The 18,352-nt window shown below is 48.7% G+C and overlaps 1 protein-coding gene across 14 annotated transcripts in view; it reads right to left on the minus strand.

The window, feature by feature from the left end:
* EXTL3 (exostosin like glycosyltransferase 3) overlaps window positions 1-18,352 on the minus strand; it is a 159,470-nt gene that overhangs the window by 39,518 nt on the left and 101,600 nt on the right. For 10 of the 14 annotated variants that reach the window (XM_065833539.2, XM_071807171.1, XM_065833546.2 and 7 more), the window contains one exon: window positions 2,899-3,015. The gene's annotated coding sequence lies outside the window, so the exon portion shown is untranslated. Of the gene's footprint in view, window positions 1-2,898; window positions 3,016-5,742; window positions 5,872-8,755; window positions 8,829-14,614; window positions 14,969-18,352 lie in introns of those variants that run through there. The other 4 variants (XM_065833540.2, XM_071807170.1, XM_071807165.1 and 1 more) reach the window with 3 other exon arrangements.

Here is an 18,352-nt window from a genome sequence, read left to right on the forward strand (position 1 = left end):
CAGCCTCAAGAGAAGCTTATTCATTTCTGCTTCAATTTTTAATTAGAGGAAAGTCATTTACACTGGTGACGGTCGTTTTTCACTAAATCTATTTAATACTCCTTTCATCTACTCATCAAGAATTAGCAGAAAGAAGGGAAGGAAGCAAATCTCAGCTAAAATAGAGAGCTGGAAAAGGGCCAAAGCAAAACGGGAGTTCACCTTAAAGGAGCAGAGAGAAGTCAGGAGTAATTTTCAGCGTAGCGCCCAAGTGCGTGTCAGCAAAAAGAAATGGAAGATTTGATTTTAACCAGGAAAAAACATAATGAAAGAGGAAATAAGTGGAGCAATAACGCATAATTCTTAGGCCTGTTTTGTTACCAGGCCATTTGTTTTCTGTCACTTCATGGAATCACAGAATCACAGAATGGTTTGGGTTGGAAGGGACCATTAAAGCTCCCCCAGTCCCCCTGCCATGAGCAGGGACATCTTCAGCAGCTCAGGTTGCTCAGAGCCCCGTCCAGCCTGGCCTGGGATGTCTCCAGGGATGGTTCAGCCACCACCTCTCTGCCCAACCTGGGCCAGGCTCTCACCACCCTCAGCACAAACAATTTCTTCCTCATGCCTGAATCTCCCTCCTTTAGTTTAAAACCATCACCCCTTGTTCTATCGCAACAGGTCCTGCTCCAAAGTCTGTCCCCATCTTTCTCATCAGCCCTTTCGATTAAATGAGAACCCCCCCAAACCTGACCCACAACCGGGAGTTACACAGCAGTACGGACACTTAAAATTAAGGCAGATTTAAAATTCATAGTGTTTTCTGGCAAACACCACTGGTGCAAATCTCTGAAAGCCGGGTGGATAAAAGGGCTAAAAAGTCAGGAAAAGGCTAAATCAGCTTTCTTAGACCGTGGCAGCACAGTGGCTGCGGGCGGATGGGGGCGGCTTCGGTTCTGCTGGCAGGACATTTTATTAATAATTCTGCTCTCTCCACAACAACTTGCATTTGTGCGGGCTGGGAGAGAGGCTGGAATGTAAATCTTTCCTTTCTTAAGCTCTCCCCAGGAAATCAATCTCATGCTGTCACCTTGTGCGTGCACCAGTTGGTCAGTTTTGAACCTGGTCACAGAGCGGCTGCAAAGATCCTGGAATTGCTGTGAGTTTTCTGCAAACAGCCGGCCAGGAGATGAGAGTTGCTTTAATTATCCTTCTCCTGAGGGACATGTCAAAGCACACACTCACTCGAACATCGGCGAATGCAAAAAACAGCTTAACTTCAAGGCTCATGTGGGAAAATAAGCTCTGGGTTTGGTTTGTATGGGTAAGTGCGGTCAGACCCTGCAGGGATCATAAACGTGGCCAAGAGGTGTGTGGACACGTGGCTTCGGACCAGTCAGGGAAAAGTGCAGCCTCACAGGTAGTAAAGGCAGCTCCTAGGGTTATAAGTTGAGATTGCACCTAAACTTTGTGCCTTTGTAGTCGCTTTGCTCATTTACAAGCCCTAAACAGTAATGAAATGGCAAACTGGACTCGCTAAAATGGCAGCTGGGGTCCTTGAAAAGCTAAATTGCCCCACACACGATCCTCTGCACCTGTTCTGCCACCTAATCCTTCCAGTGGCTCCTGTGGCCCTTCCATCCAGCTGACAGAGAACAAACTTTATCCTCCTGACCTAAAAACGTGGGCTGCGAATTAAAAACCAATCCGTACGCTCGGAAAGCTGAAGCTGATAAATTGACTGTGCTGCTAACTTGGGCAAGACCACACGGGAAAGAGCAGAGCAGGCTGGGGAGGGATTTAAAATGCAACACGCGTGGCTTGGGATCAGTTAAAAAGTATTGACTGTCAGTGTGAAATATGTGCTGGCGATAAAGCCGGCACTTCAGACACACTCTCAGACTCTTCTTCATTACTAAGACTTTATTCCTCATCAACTCGATAGAGCCTGAGGTTGTAACACATTGTTATTAGGACTTCAAAAAAAAAAAGTGAAAACCCAATGTGTGGTTTTACCAAGAGAGACTTCAGCGTTGTATTTAAAGCAATAAGCAGCCTTGGGGAAAAACGCTGCCATTTCCACAGTTCCCCAAAAGAAATTTGGGAGGGGGAGAAAGGACTTTTTAGTCCTTTAAACTGAGCCCCGCAAGGAGAAACTCTTGTTGATGTTACAACACAACATTACTGCCTGATAGACCTAATTACACACACACAGAAGGGAAAAAAAGAGGCAGGAAGAGCTCTTGGGAAATCAGCAGCTCGCTAATTACCAGAGCCTCTTCCCAAACGCCAACCTGAGCGACTTCTCGGCACTCCGGGTTCGCACGCTGCGGTTCTGCTCCCGTGGGGCTGCGAGAATGAATTGCTGAGTTGTCACGGCTCGGTTCAAATCCCGAGCTGTGCCCTCAGCTTTCCTTCCTGTGCCGCTGAAATTATGGGAATACCTGAGGTTCTCCCTCATTCTGCATTTCTAGAAGGAAGAGCCAGGCTGGTCTGACCTGTGGATGCTCGTGGAGTCACCGCTCTGCAAATGTTCAGTCACTGAGGTCCTTCTGCAAATACCTCAGCACACCTATTCCTCCCTGCTTACACCTCCTTTTCCCCATCTCCCTATAAAGTCAAGGCAATATTGTTTCTTTCTCAGCATATTTGTGAACAGAACCAAACTTAGAATCCACCAGAGCTTAGCACAGCACTAAATAACCATTAGACAGAATGCGGTGACACAGACTGCACTGAATTTTCCAGGAGGAAAATCCACGGAGATCCTGTGTGCGCTATATTAGAGCTCCCAAATTCACTCTGGATGCACCCACACTTGTCCTTGCTCTTTTTCCTCATTAAATGATGGGTCTGCGGAGTTATCGCTGTTGTGTTACCCCACCAAATTCCTGCTGTGCCAGAACGAAGCACCATACCCACCTCTGTCCCTCCTGATGAACCGCAAAGGGTGGCAGGGAGCGCGTTAGCGGCTCCTGTGCTTTGTCTGTCCGGTCTTGAATAGACGGTTTCTATTGCCAGGTCTTTTCTTCACCAGCACTAGAAATAAAATCAAAGACAAAAAAATAATTATTTATTCATTTTTTTTTTAAAAGGAGAAGCAGAAAATTTTGCTCAAAAACGGAAAATACACCATATTCCCCTCCTTCAGAAAAGAGTTTCAGGTGAAACGGAAAAGAAATGAACACAAAAACAGCCCTTCAGCAATGATAACTTTCTACTTCCTAATGCTCTCAAAGAAAAGGATTACACCCCAAATCTCTGATCGCTTCGGGAACAGAAGCATTTGGAGGATTTGCCTTCTGCAGTTGAACGAGGAGAATAAATCTATCAGGTGCGTGCTTTAAGGTACGTTTGAGAGCAGATCTTTCAAAGGAGCAGATGGAGAATTCGCTCTGAAATGCTTCGCATGCTACAGCCTCAGGGATCATCACGAGGGATTTGTACCATCTCGAGAGCTCAGAGGTGCAGGTAGATTCTCCCAGGCGAAGATCAACACTGCTACATGCACCGGTGGTAAAAGGGCTTGTAATCTGTAAATTCAGGGGATAAACTGTATCCCCGGCTTTACGAAGAATTTATCTAAACTAAGGAGCGTTCACCACTTTTGCAGCTCCGTGAAAAGCCAAACCTGCTCCCTATCTGCAGCTGCATGTGTCGGGCAGCCGGGTCCTGGATGAGCCATCTGAGAAAGGCCCTTCATGTGTTTGGTCCAGTAAAGTCTTTTGGAAAACCACATGTGCTGGTGATATTAGGGGAAGTATCGCGTACATTCATCCTGATCTTCTGCTCTTAGAGGTTCCTTGCTTATCTTGCAAGTAGATATAATTTTGACACTGTTTTTGTACCATCCTTGCTACCTTCTCTCCAGCCTGGTGTCCTCCTGCTCTGACCAGAGCTCTCAGTACAGCATCATTTCACCCTACAGTCTTCACAAACGCGTCTCCTGCAATTCAGAAATCCTTGGAGGGAGAGAAAAAAGACACACTGCATGTGCAAATTAACTCAATGGCTCACACGGAGGGGGCACCAGCCCACAACCCGTGTTCCCACCTTGGAGCTGCTCAGTGCCAGGACCTGTAGGCTCTCCAGCCATGAAACGGATCAATGATGCTGCTGCAACTGCCAGAAGGATCATTATAATGAGCACAAACCCTTTAAAATGAAAGAAGGTAGATTGAGATGAGAGATAAGGAAGAAATTCTTCCCCACAAGGGTGGTGAGGCTCTGGAACAGAGAAGCTGTGGATGCCCCATCCCTGGAAGTGTTCAAGTTCAGGGTGGATGGGGCTCTGAGCAACCTGGGCTGGGTGAAGGTGTCCCTGCCCATGGCAGGGGGGTGGAACGAGATGATCTTTGAAGTGTCTTCTAACTCAAACCACTCTATGATTCTACTCCATGGCTGTGGAGCCCCAGCAGGCAAGGTCAGGATCAGACCTTCCTCAGAAGCAATCCCCTGTTCTGAAGTTCCAGGGCAAGAAAACCCAGAAGCAGCAGCATCAGCTGATAAACCCCAACAGGCAAGACCTCAAGAAGCACACTGGTTTGTACTTGTGCTGGTGCTTTTGGGAGCTTATGATAGGTGAAGAGAGGACTCAATACACAAAAGAGATGGTAGAGTTGACTATTTCAAGTGTGGAGGTAAAATGGAGTGCTGCTCCCTCCAGGAGGGAAAAGAGATTCAAACCTCATCTGCACAATATCCAGGTTCAGAGGTCTCTGGAGGTTATTTCCAACCTAAATGATTGTATGATTTTAGATTTGGGCTCTTAGGTGACAATAATTCAGAAATGCAAGCAGAAACCCAGAGTCGGGATGTCCTGAGTCTGTCCCCAGCTCTAACGTTCATTTATTCAGATGAAATTCCTAGACAGCAAAACCGTGTCCGGTTTTCAGAGAGGCGCGGACACACAATTTGTGCAAGACCACCCCAGAACCTGCATCAGCTTGGGGTTCACTCCACATCTAATTGTCCTGTCCGCAACCGTCTTCCCAGCCTGTCTTTTTCCAGCGGATTCCTTCTCCGGTGCCTTCTTGCTTATTACATAATGCATTGTGAAATCTACTTTACATACAGAGCTTTTAGCTCTTAAATGTATTATTTAGTGTTGTTTTCTGGTAATAAACCAGCCCAATTGCTTTATTTATTCTTCCAGGTCACACACAAGCACTTCTCTGCACAAACACCCAGCTTACCAGTGAATCCTTTTACATTCTGTGGTATGAAACAGCAAAGCAGTCGGGATGCAAAGTTCACTCCCCTCCAAATCTCAGAGCAAGGGATCGCAGGGCAGAGTTTTACAAGAAACCCGGTAAATCTGCACAACCACCCAGCGGCTGACGTTGTTCTGCCCGTCGCATTCCCGTTTATAAAGAGGTTTTGGAACATGGGAAGCAAACCGAGGAAGCAGGTGCTTTGCTCCATCGTGTGCGGCGGCACAAGGCACTCAAGGAGTAGGTGCATGGCTGATCTTTCGTTCACCACTAAAAGGGATAAATCAGGTGTGGGAGGAGGGGAAGGTTATTTTTGCTTTTACCTTGAAGCAATTAATGAACAAGAAGTGTCTTGAGGTAAAACCACAGACCCAAGGCGCTTTACGTGGTACGAGAGAAGCTCGCAGAGGTCACCTCCAGACAGGAGAGGGCTGGCTTTCCAAATGCTGACTTGGGGAGGCAGCTCAAGTCCTTGGTGTTTCTTTGTGGTTTTCAGCCCTAGATAGCTCAGGCACATTATTTTCCCCAAGGTGAAAATACAAACCTCTCTCACCTCCCTAAAACACCATCGTGACCATTTCCTCAGCAGCAAGTAAGCGTGTGGTAGAATTCAGGCTACTGTTCTCTGCTAGATACTTCAGGTCATAATTAAGCACAACTTTCTTCATCCTGGATAAGTTTCCTGAACAGCACAGAAACACACACAATATGTAACAGCATCTCACTTAGCAGGGTGGGTCATTACGGAAAATAATCTGTCTTTATAGGTGTTCTGGAAAGTTTGCAGCGAACAAGGCGGTTCTGGAGACTGAGCATCTCCATTGAGGAGCCTCTATGAAGCATGAAACTGTATGGGTGGCTCCTCAGGGACATCAGCGGGCAGGGGGACAGGTCAGCAGCCAGGTTTCCATCCATGGAAAGCCTAGAGAAACCAGGGAACCCTGGCTGCTACATCCCAGCAATGCACAGTGACATTAGATTTGTCAGCGCTACGCAGCCAAATTAACCAGGCGAATCAACTCCAAATGTACCTTTCCTCCTCGTTGAGCTCTTCCACCCGCTCCCCATTCATATCCGTGTCTAACACCAGCTTTTCACCTCCTCTCTGAAAAGCCTTTGATGCGGGGGGCGGGCAGCCCCATGTCGTCTCATTAGCAAGCGACGGCCTTCTGCGCTTTTTGGAGATGGCTTCATCACCACGCTGAGCGGGGGCCGGTCCGTCTCAGACAGCCCAATCGATCACGCCAAATAACTAAATTACCTGACATGCCGTAATCGCCCATATTTATATAACGGGCGAGTTCCTATCCGACACAGTTCATTACGAAGCGAGTTAGAAATTCAGATGCGCAAACACAACTATTGCCAGGGCTCTGGACAAGCTCTAAAGAGCATCCTACGGGCCAAAGTCCCTCTCTTATTACCAGACACAAGTCACAACAGTCCCAGTTAAGCAAGGTACATTAAATGCTGCTGTGTGACACAACAGGAACCCAGTGGCTCGATCAATCTGCATCTTCACCATCTGCAGAAGTTTTTGGGGAAAGATGTCACTGTGCCGCACACCATCGTGTCCTCATCTCCGCTGGGCTCACATAAAAGCTGTCCCCCTTTAACCATGATGACATCCAAGACCTACGGCTATACTGGTAGCACTTCTGCATGGGCAGGCTTTCGATTGGGCATATTTATGAAGATTTGGCCACATACGGGGCTAGAAATGCACTTTGCACAGAGATAGAACTGCAATAACTGCTTCTGGAGAAATCACACCTCCAACAAAACCCAGGTCACGGGGCAAAAATATATCTAAGGATATTCTGCCTTTTCTAGCCTCTGAGAAAGGTTCATGATTGTCCTGCTCTCTTCTCGCCCATCACACAAACAGCCACAGCTTTACTGGTCCTTCTGGGTTGCACCACACGACGTTTTCCTCTTATTTCTTTCTTGGACTCCTCCAGGAGTAAATTTCACTCATCGAACCAACACATCTTAGTAAACCTTTTCTAAAGACCTGGCTCAGTGGTGGAAAAAGTTGTGGTGAACACGTACATGTGGAATCCTCACCCCCATCTGTTTAACCTCCCCAGGGTATGGTCTAGAGAAGATCAGGTTCGTGACCACCTGAGGGATCTGGACATACTTAAGTCCATAGGACATAAGATGCATCCCTGAGTCCAGAGGGAACCAGCTGATGTAGTTGCCAAGCCACTCTCCATGATGTTTGAGAAGTCCTGGCAGTGACTACATCAGTGGACAAAGGAAGGGCTATGGATGTCGTCTATCTGGACTTCTGTAAATCCAGTGACATGGTCCCCCACAACATCCTGCCCTCTAAATTGAAGAGATGTGGGTTTGATGGGTGAACTACTCAGCAGATGAGGAATTGGTTGGATGGTCGCACCCAGAGAGTAGTGGTCACTGGCACAATGTCTGGACGGACACCAGTAACAAGTGGTGTCCCTCAGAGGTCCATACTGGAACCAGCACAGTTCAATATCTTCATCAATGACACAGACAGTGGGACTGAGTGCACCCTCAGCAAGTTTAGAGGTGACACCAAGCTGAGTGGTACAGGGGACGCACCTGAGGGATTGGATCCATCCAGAGGGACCTGGACAAGCTGGAGCAGTGGGGCCATGTGAACATCATGAGGTTCAACAAGGCCAAGTGCAAGGTCCTGCACCTGGGTTGGGGCAACCCCGGTATCGGTCCAGGCTGGGGACGGAGAGATAGAGAGCAGCCCCAGGAGAAGGACTTGGGGTGCTGAGTGAGAGATCGGCCATGACCCGGCCGTGTGCGCTGGAAGCCCAGAAACCACCCGTGTCCTGGGCTGCGTCCCCAGCCCCGTGAGCAGCAGGTTTGGAGGGGATTCTGCCCCTCTGCTCCGCTCTGGTGAGACCCCCCTGCAGTGCTGGTCCAGCTCTGGGTCTTCAGCACAGGACACACATGGAGCTGCTGGAGAGGGGCCAGAGGAGCCCCAGGAATGATCCGAGGGTGGAACAGCTCTGCTGGGAGGACAGGCTGAGAGAGTTGGGGTGTTCAGCTGGAGAAGAGAAGCTCCGGGGAGACCTTAGTGCGGCCATTCCAGACTTAAAAGGGGCCGATGAGAAAGGTGGGGACAGACTTTTGAGCAGGGCCTCATGCGATAGGACAAGGGGTGATGGTTTTACACTAAGAAGGGAGATTCAGGCCGGACATGAGGAAGAATTTTCTACAAGAGGGTGGTGAGAGCCTGGCCCAGGTTGGCCTGAGAGGTGGTGGATGAACCATCCCTGAAGAGATCCCAGGCCAGGCTGGACGGGGTTCTGAGCAACCTGAGCTGGTGAAGATGTCCCTGCTTGTGGCAGGGGGGGCACTGGGGGAGCTTTGAATGTCCCTTTTCCACCCAAACTATTCTGTGACTCTAATTCTCTCCTTAAAACACTCTGAGAACACCATTAAGTGTATCTACAGATCTCCCTCCTATGCAAGTCACCCACGTGCTGGCAGAAGCGACACAGTCTGTAGCATCCTTGGTGTAAAAACACTGGTGGCGTAAGCGCTGTACCAGAAAAAGTCCCCACCTGAAAACAAGAGGCGCCACTGGGATGGACCTCTCAGGCAAGATCTCTACCAGCTAAAGCGACGTTATGACGGCTGAAATAAAGAAATCAAAACTAATTATCACAGACTTTCAAAGCAAAGAGGTGACTCAAGCTGGCCTAACAAAGCAGATGTTTGCAGTTCAGTGCATGAAAGCCTGCACAGGACAATTGCACTGTACAGGTTCAGACATGCAGATGTGGTAGCAGCAAAACACAGCACTTCAAAATACACAGAGAGAAGGAAACACGGTGCCTGAAGCTCGTGGGTGTGCTTAACGAAGTTATTAGGCAGGAGAAGAGTGTATGATAGAAGATAAGCACTAGCAGAATGCGCGATAATTGAATTTCTACAAAGCGAAGTCACCGCTCGGATTGGAAATGGTGGATAATTCGATACACGGTGTGTGCTGTTCTGTCACTGGGGCTTCGCTTGCAAGGTATTGTAAAGGAACATAAATGACAACTCCAGTCTCAGGCTGTGTGGCCGCAGGAGACTAAAACCAGGCAGTCCCTGGGAAAGGCAGATTGGGAGGCACCAAACTCCACTCAGCATGTGTGTCCGGCACAGAGACCGCTCCTATCCTAACTGGGAGGGAGAAAAACATGCAGAAAACACGGGGGGACAGATGCAGTAATCCAGGACTAGTTAGGAAAGGCAAAATTACACCGCTCTGTTTAACAAAGGCTTAAGAGAGAGGTCAAGGAAAGAGGGATCAAAGGAACTTGGCCAAAGTTGGAGGTGAAGGAAGGAATTAACTTCTCACCTGCACAAGGTAGACTCAATCACTGAGCAAGATGAGATGGGTTTTGGAAAGGCATGGGTTATAAAAGTTAAGCTGAGGGTTGGACTGAGTCTGCCTAGAAATAAATTGATCCATTAAATATACCCACTCGCTAAATTTTAATAATAATTATTTTTATAATAATCATAGAATGCCCTGAGTTGGAAGTGACCCACAAGGATCATCGAGTCCAACTCCTAATAATATTTTAGTATTTTAAATAATTCCTTTTAGCATTTCTTAATATCTGAAACTTAATAGGAAAAAACCTCACCAAAATCGTTAATAACAAAACCCCTTAGGCTTATAAAATTCCTGTCATATATATAATTTGCGTATTATTTTATTTGGACTCTCCTGGTTTTGGATGCACCGGGGGCTCAAGAGGCACCAGGAACCCACGATACTCCAGGAACCATGAGTGTTATCCCATACTGACACCTTGTTTTGCGCTCTCACATGTTACACAGCTGTTACACAATCAGGCAGAAAGGGACCTGGGGGGACTCATGGACAGGAAGCTCAACATGAGCCAACAGTGTGCCCAGGTGGCCAAGAAGGCCAATGGTGTCCTGTCCTGTATCCAAACCAGCGTGGTCAGCAGGACAAGGGCAGTGATCCCTCCCCTGTACTCTGCACTGGGGAGGCCACACCTGGAGTATTGTGTTCAGTTCTGGGCCCCTCAGCTCAGGAAAGAGATTGAAGTGCTGGAGCGGGTCCAGAGAAGAGCAACAAGACTGGGGAAGGGACTTGAGCACCAGACCTATGGGGAGAGGCTGAGGGAGCTGGGCTTGTTCAGTCTGGAGCAGAGGAGGCTTAGAGGTGAGCTCAGCACTCTCTAGAACGACCTGAAGGGCAGTTCTAGCCAGGGGGGATTGGGCTCTTCTCCCAGGCAGTCAGCAATAGGACAAGGGGGCATGGGCTTCAACTCTGCCAGGGGAAATTGAGGCTGGAGATGAGAAAGCAATTCTGTGCAGAGACAGTGGTCAGCATTGGAATGGCTGCCCAGGGAGGTGCTGGACTCACCGGCCCTGGAGGTTTTGAAACTGAGATTGGCCATGGCACTTAGTGCCATGATCTGGTCAACGGACTGGAGTTGGACCAAGGGTTGGACTGGATGATCTCTGAAGGCTTTTCCAACCCAGGTGATTCTGTGATTCTGTATTTCTTACCGAACCGCCACTTCACGCCTCCACGGTGGCCACTGTAATGAAATACACTTTAGGAACCTTCAAAGTAAAAGGTAATTCTGCCAAGTCTCAGGGTTGGGAGCTCGGGGATATTAGGAAGAGTACGGCAGGACTGTTCAATGGCTGCAAACTTAATGAGCAAGCCCAGCACTTCTTTTGACCTCAAAAATTACTTTTTAGGTTAAAAAAGAAGTCTTAAAATAAAAAAAAGCAGGATGAAACGCTTCAACCAATGGCACTGCCGCATGGAGCCTGTTCCTCAGCATCCCGGAGCAGATGTGCTGCACTCAAAACGTCTTTGTCTATTAAAACTGTGTCAGCTTCAGAGACTCCAAAACTCCCTGTGGCATAAACAGAATTTCTAATGAACAGCTGCAGGATCCAGGAGTCGCTGCGCAAAACGCAGCTGCCGAGATCATTTGCTTCGCCCCTTTCTCACCACTTTGCTGCCCGAATCTCACCTTCCCGTGGGGTCTCCCCTGTCCTACTCTCCCATTGTGTCTTCTGCACCCTCCGCAGATGAGCATCGTCAACCCATCGGTTTAATTCATCCATCTCCTTCACACATCCCTGTGACCCACCTATGTCCTCCTTCTTTGCAGAAAAGTCAGCAAGAAACCAGTAATTTGAGGGCGGATGCCTGGCACCGGTTTCCTCTATTGACATTTATTATTTCGGAAGCCTGCGAGCATCTCTCATCTCCTTAGACCACATCTTACTGTGCCCCGATGTCTCCTGGTCCAACAGAGCCCTGGAGCACTCTCGTGCCTCTTCAAAGCTTCGCTGCCGTTTTGCCTCCTCGCACCGAGAAAGCGCAAAAGGGAGGAATAAAGAGGAAAAACATTATCACGCCAAACCCTGTAATTCCGCCGAACATGAGAAATCCTCGGGGAAGGATTCAGCCTGAGTAAATTGAAACCCACTAATAGAGCTTTTAGCGTCGGCGCTGCCTGCCAGGCCAAGGCACCAAAGCGTGACTCCTTCTGTGAGTTGTGTTTCGGTTTTTATTTGGTTTTCTTTCCCTTAAATCCTCTGTCTTTGAAACCAAAAACCTGTCCAGCACGCGGCTTGGTCTGAGGGCACTTCCCAGTTGCTCTCCCAAACCTCATGGTGTCCTGTTCGCTTGCTGGAGAAACAGCTGGAATGGTTATTATTAATAACGGTCCCGGTGATGCTCAGAACTGAACGTAGCCCCACCAGGTACTTCTGGGAACAACAGCACAAATCAAGTCTGAATTCTTACTGCTTGATGCCTTTAACGTTCTTCGGGGCTCTCCGGTACCCCATAAACACCCTCAGCTTCCTATTTTCAGGACATTTATAGGGAGTTAATCCTTTGGTGAGCTCTATCCTTCTAATTTCAGTGAAAACAGCTGATGAGTTCAAAAGTCATTGGAACAGCAACCAGATAAGACCGGATGCCAAAGTCCCATTTTATTAGAACGCTCTAACAACATTAAAGAGCGTGCAATGCTCAGCAGTAGTGTCTTTTTAAAGGAATCCTTATTAACTGGTATCGAACAGGCAGGCCAGCTAAATACCTTGTGGCTTTGAGGCAATCTGCCTGATGTAATCATGTAGCGTCCAAAAGCTTTAGCAACGAGTGGCGAGCGTTGAGCAGCTTAAACCAGCCAAGTTTATGCGAAGTTAATGGCTTAACAGCTTCCCTGGATCGGCAGCCGGATGGATCCTCACAGCTGGCAGGGCTTCCAACAGTTCACGTTCCCTGAGAAAAACCGAATTCCCAGAGAAACTGTGTGGTTTGGGTGTTGTGGATACTCTGTGCACATCGGAGATCGCCCAAATAACCCTCATCACACGCTGTCCCACCTGCCCCTTCACAGCAGAAGGTGAAGAGAATCCAAATATTAGTGGAGCGGGTACATTTGGGAAGGCTGAAAGTGCTTTGGCCAGGATACAGCAGGCTTAAAAATACTCCAGGCAGAAATCTCCAAAGCACAACAGCTATTTTTGCTGGGTAAGCGGGGTCAAACGTCCTTGGAGCAGCTCAGGAACATGCAGGGGGACACTCTGCCAGATGAAATAATCTCCTCCAGCACAAGCTGCTGTCTCCAAACCATCATCCCAAATATCGGCCCATTTCCAACCCACCCCAGCTTCAGGGACCGTTTGCAGAACAGATGTCGAGAAGTCCTCATGGACAAGGAGGTCGCAAACATCTTCTCTGGCCGTTTGCGTCGGTTCTCGTGGACAGCAGAGCAAGGTCTCGCATCTCTCATGCTTTCCATCTCACATCTCAGCAACTCGAGCCACAAACAGCTCAGATCGCACAAAAATATTGCAAGGGACAGCACAGCCATCTCCCTTCTATGCTTAATAACGTAATGGCTTGAGTAGTGCCTGAGTTAACTATTGGCATCCACTGGACAAAAGCTGCTCCTGACCAGAGAAAATACCAGATGCTCAGCCAAGAAAAGGGGAGATGTTCCCAGAGCCCAGGGAACAGATTCTTTGAAAGGCTCGGCAACACGGTCAGCAACTTGTATCTGGGCAGGAACTGTCACAGGTTCCAGTATAAGTTGGGGAAAGACCTCTTGGAGAGCAGTGTAGGGGAAAGGGACCTGGGGATCCTGGGGACAGCAGGGTGAGCATGAGCCAGCACTGGGCCCTTGTGGCCAGGAAGGCCAATGGTACCTGGGGTGGGTTAGAAGGGGGTGGTCAGTAGGTCAGAGAGGTTCTCCTGCCCCTCTGCTCTGCCCTGGGGAGACCACACCTGGAATCTTGTGTCCAGTTGTGGCCCCTCAGTTCCAGAAGGACAGGGAACTGCTGCAGAGAGTCCAGCGCAGCCACCAAGATGCTGAAGGGAGTGGAGCATCTCCTGTGTGAGGAAAGGCTGAGGGAGCTGGGGCTCTGGAGCTGGACAAGAGGAGACTGAGGGGGGACTCATTCCTGGGGATCAATATGGAAAGGGGCAGTGTCAGGAGGATGGAGCCAGGCTCTTCTGGGTGACAACCAGTGACAGGACAAGGGGCAATGGGTGCAAACTGGAACACAAAAGGTTCCACTTAGAGATGAGAAGCAACTTGTTGGGGGTGAGGGTGTCAGAGCCTGGCCCAGGCTGCCCAGGGAGGTTGTGGAGTCTCCTTCTCTGCAGACATTCAAACCCGCCTGGACACCTTCCTGTGGAACCTCAGCTGGGTGTTCCTGCTCCATGGGGGGATTGCACTGGATGAGCTTTCCAGGTCCCTTCCAACCCCTGACATTCTGGGATTCTGTGAACTCCACCACAAACGTGCCCCACAGATGGACACGAAGGCATCAGCTTGGAACGAAGTCATTAAGATAGGCACAAAATTCACAACTCAGTTTGACCCACTGTACAGAATCCAATAAAAATAATAAAAAACCAGGAGGACGGCTATATTAGATCAAACCAATGATCCATCCACTTCAACCCCTTGCTCCTGAGTGCTCATTTCCAGCCGCTTTGGTGCAAAAACACTCGTTAGTCATAGCGGCAGAACAGCTTATTCAGAACAATTTTTCGCTAACCACTAACAAATAGGGGTTGCGTAGGCCCTCGAAGAACAGAAACTGGTCACCAAAATAATTTCTTGTAGCAATTGGTCATGTACATTCTCATCTGTACAAAGTTAGAAAAGAAATAAAAGGAAAAGCACATCAGGCTTTTGGTTTTGTAGCTTCTGGCAGCAGTGAATTCCACAGCTCAGTTCCGCATGGGATTTCCTTTCACCAGCTCCAGATACAAACCATTCTAATTCGGACTGTGCCCTGTTCTGCAGCATCACCCCCCTCTGCGGTGATGGGTACAACAGGACTCTCATCACTAGGGACCCAGAGGAACAAGAGTAAGAAAGACAGCGGCACAAGAACTGCAGCCTCACCTTCTCCAATCCCACCACGTGCCCCTCTCTCAACTCAGCAGCACGAATCCTTTCAATCCTTGTGAGCATCAGCCTTGGCAGAGAAGTCAAAATACGAGGATCCTACTGCCAAGGGGCCAATTTCAGCAGAAATGTGAGCTTCTGCCATCATCTCATCCTTCCTGACGGACACCCTGGGTCTCCACCACGCTCCTCTTCTGGACCAGCCCTTCCTTTCTTTCATCCAATCTGTTTCCGTTCTACTCATTTAAATGTGTCAATGCTGTTGTTTAGCAGATCTGGTTGTACTTTACAATGCAAGCCTGCTTCAGAATCATGTGTTCCCCTTCCCAGCACGTCTGGATCATCGCGAAGCTGGAGGAAAACAACAGTAAGTGCAACTCTAAAGGCAGTCGGAGCACTGGCCTGCCTAGGAAAGCTTCACCAGAGATCCTTCAAAATAAAATGAAATAAAACAATACCACAAACCACCCGAGAAGAAGAGGAATTCTGCCAAAAAACCCACTCGATTTTTCTTCTCCATGAGGAACCAGTATTAGGTGCTTTTTTGTCTTCCATTTTCTGCCTTGTACCCACCAGTTTCAATAGGAGCCCATCAAATAAATGATCATCGAGAGCTTTGAAATGAGTCCTAATACAGAGCTAATAGCAGCTTTCCCCAAGCAGCAAGTTAATTTTAGGTAATGGCCTTCAACCGCGCTATAAAAGGCCTGGAACACCCAGGTGAGAGCATGTTCTGATCTTTAAAATTAGATTTGGGTCTTAGAGAAAGAAGATAATGTGCAGGTAAAGCACACACTCAATGTTTTCCATGCTTCAAGCTCTTCAACCAGCATTGGTGTCAAGGTTCAGTCATGGCCCCCGTGGACTCCAACCCGCACGTTCACAGCGAGTAACCGAAGGGTCTAAAGGCTTCGCGCACAAATTCAGCGAGAGGTAGAAAGGGTCCCAAAATGCTTATGAAAAGCACAGTGCAAAACCAGGAAAATCTCTTCTTTCTGCAGCCCACTGAAGCAGAATAAATCCAAACGAATTACCTGCTGTGCAGGCACCGACAGACACCGAGTTTTCCACATGTTCATCCAGAGCTCGAATCCTGAGGTTGGGTCCACGGGCTTGTCTCCACTTGAGGTGTATTTTACACGTTGTCCCTAAACTGACCTCATCCTCTGCCCCCAAATCTCCGGCTCCATCAGCACCCTGGATCCCTCCAAGCCAGGCTGGTTTAGGGGGAATTCATTCCCATCAAGTGATGGCACCACGATAATCTCCAGCAGCTGCTCATTCCAGATTTGGACTGAAAATCACACCCAAGCAACCAGGTTCACAACCTCGGGAACTGATCCCACAACCTGAGACAGCCCAGCTGAAGCCAAAACTTGCAGCAGGACCAGAGCGGCTGCTGATGGGTTTCCAAAAATAACCCAGTTTCATTTCTTCGGTGCCTGATGTCCATTTACTTACAGCCACCTAAAAATAGCCCTTCCCATTTGGATCGATGGAGGGAGCTGAGGGAAGTGAAAGACGCTCATCACTCTGCACACACACAAAACTAAAGGAGGCAAAATACTTTAGAAAAACAGCGTAGGGAACAATCCCGCGCTGGCCCCGAGAGAGCCAGCTGGATGGGCCTAATGATTCTTCTCCAGCAACAGCTGTGATTGGGTTTATTTCCATTTTATGTGATTAAAAAGAAAGAGACAGATAAAAGGGAGAACAAAACGTCCAAGATTTCCAAAGGCACTAAAAATGAAACAGTTTGTATTCACTTGGCACCCTACCTTGACAGCATTTTATATATGATAGCCAAGCAGTCCTCAATAACCCAAAAGGAAAACGCAAGTAATTTACAGGCAGGGAAAACAAGGCATGAAAATGTGAAAATACCGACTCAATCATCAATAACATCAACAGCAGGAGTAGGTTGAAAGGGCAAGCGTTCCTGACGCATTTTCCTATATTCATGCCGCCTCTATTTATTCTTCACAGAGCCAACGTAATTGTTTCCTTTGCCTGGCAAGCGTAAATCAATGCCGAAGACTTCGGTGGCTCCTCACAAGGAGTCACAGCCCATTTAGCTGATAAAAGTTCCCCGGTTTTCAGAGCCTGTTCGCACCTCGCAGGGAACACACACTTTTTTAAAATTTAAAAGTACAAGTTTAGCAGCAGGACGCCTGAAATTAATCCCTTTATTTAAACACTAACAACTTTAAGTGTCTCTAAGCGAATGTAAAGGCTTTATTAGCTCAGGCAATGAAAACTCGTGAGCAGCCAAGACGAGACGAAGCCAAGGTTATCTGCAGTAAGTTTCCAAGCATTAACTTTGACAACACGAACTCGCTCTTGGGAGTATTCATACCTCAGAGGCAGGAATAAAGAGAACAACAATGCAACTGGAAAGGCAGACGGATGGATGGATGAGTGGACGGATGATGGGGCTGGAGGGCTGGGCAGAGAAGAACCAGACGAAGTTCAACAAGGGCAAGTGCAGGGTCCTGCAGCTGGGGAGGAACAACCCCAGGCACCAGCACAGGTTGGGGTTGAGCTGCTGGAAAGCAGCTCTGCAGAGAAGGACCTGGGAGTTCTGGGGACGACAGGGTGACCGTGAGCCAACAATGTGCCCTGTGGCCAAGAGGCCAATGGGACCTGGGGTGCATGAGGAAGAGTGTGAGCAGCAGGTGGAGGGAGGTTGTTCCTCCCCCTCTGCTCTGCCCTGGGGAGGCCCCATCTGCAGTTGTGGGTCCAGTTCTGGGCTCCCCAGTTGAAGAAGGACAAGGAATTACTGGAGGGAGTCCAGGGAGGGACACAAAGATGCTGAGGGGTCTGGAGCATCTTTGTGATGAGGAGACTGAGAGAGCTGGGGCTGTTGAGCTGGAGAAGAGAAGCTGAGAGGGATGTGGTGAATGGGATCAATATCTCAAGGTGGGTGTCAGAGGATGGACCAGACTCTGTTCAGTGGTGCCCAGTGCCAGGGTGAGGGGCAACAAGCACAGACTGAAACACAGGAGGCTCCATGTGAACATGAGCAGAAACTTGTTTGCTGGGAGGTGCCAGAGCCTGGCCCAGGCTGCCCAGAGCGGGTGTGGAGTCTCCTTCTCTGAGACATTCAAACCCGCCTGGACCCACCTGTGTGATCTGCTCTGGTGACCCTGCGTGAGCAGCTGGGTTGGACTGGGGGATCTCCAGAGGTCCCTTCAACCCCAACCAGGCTGGAATTCTATGAACCTTCCTGAAAACCACTCCCATGGCCATGAAGGGGAAGAAGGTGATGGGGGACACCACAGAGGTAACGTGGGCAAACTGAGCGATCTGATTGTCTCCTGGAAAAAGTCACCGGTTTGGCAGTTGACGTTGGTCACCTTGACATCGGCAAGGTTGCTGATGTCATCTCCTGTGATTGGCGATACAGGAGGAAAACAAATGACTGGAACAGGAGCCCAGAGAAGTGGCAGATCCTGCACCCCAGTGATGGTCAAACCTCAACAGGACAAAGCCCTGAACAGCCTCATCTCCCTCTGCAGTTATCTCTGCTCTGAGCAGGACGTTGGCTTAGAGACCTCCAGAGGTCCCTTCCAACCTGATTTGTTCTATGATTCGAAGATGTGAAACAAAAGGTGAAAGCCTTTCCTAGAAATATCTTAACTAGATAAAGCTGTAATTGTATAATAAAAAGAACTTTGTAAGCTCTTCATTGAATGGATGACCTGGTGACACGGGGAGGTCTCCCAGCACACTGTG

Source organism: Patagioenas fasciata, chromosome 3 (genome assembly GCF_037038585.1).
Source record: "Patagioenas fasciata isolate bPatFas1 chromosome 3, bPatFas1.hap1, whole genome shotgun sequence".
NCBI lineage: Eukaryota > Metazoa > Chordata > Aves > Columbiformes > Columbidae > Patagioenas > Patagioenas fasciata.